Below are 415 nucleotides of genomic sequence, written 5' to 3'. Positions count from 1 at the left end.
TAATTTTGTGGGGGGTTTATGTGGTTCCTTTCGAATAAATATAAATAAGTTGCTATTTTTTGAAATACACAATTCTATTTTGCAATATAACCATGAAATAACAATGTATTTGAAAGTACATTGTCAATGTTGGATTATACTTGCGTAGACCCGTTTTCGCGCATGGTTTGCTATAAGAAATAACGTTTGGGAAAACTAACTGAAAAACTAGCTGAAATATTTAAAATTACATACAAGAACATATAAGAGTATCTGTTTCTATAATTAATTAAGGGGTGTATTTGGAAAATTTTTAAAAGACTCCTAAAAAGCTAGCTTATAAGCTACTTTTTGGCTTACTAAATAAAATGACTTAAAAAAGCTCGAAAAATAAGCTACCTTATCAACTAGCTGTGACGCACCAAACACAGCCTAA

Source organism: Lactuca serriola, chromosome 1 (assembly GCF_051521515.1).
Source record: "Lactuca serriola cultivar US96UC23 chromosome 1, Lser_US96UC23_V15, whole genome shotgun sequence".
NCBI lineage: Eukaryota > Viridiplantae > Streptophyta > Magnoliopsida > Asterales > Asteraceae > Lactuca > Lactuca serriola.
Note: the sequence above shows the minus strand (reverse complement) of the source record.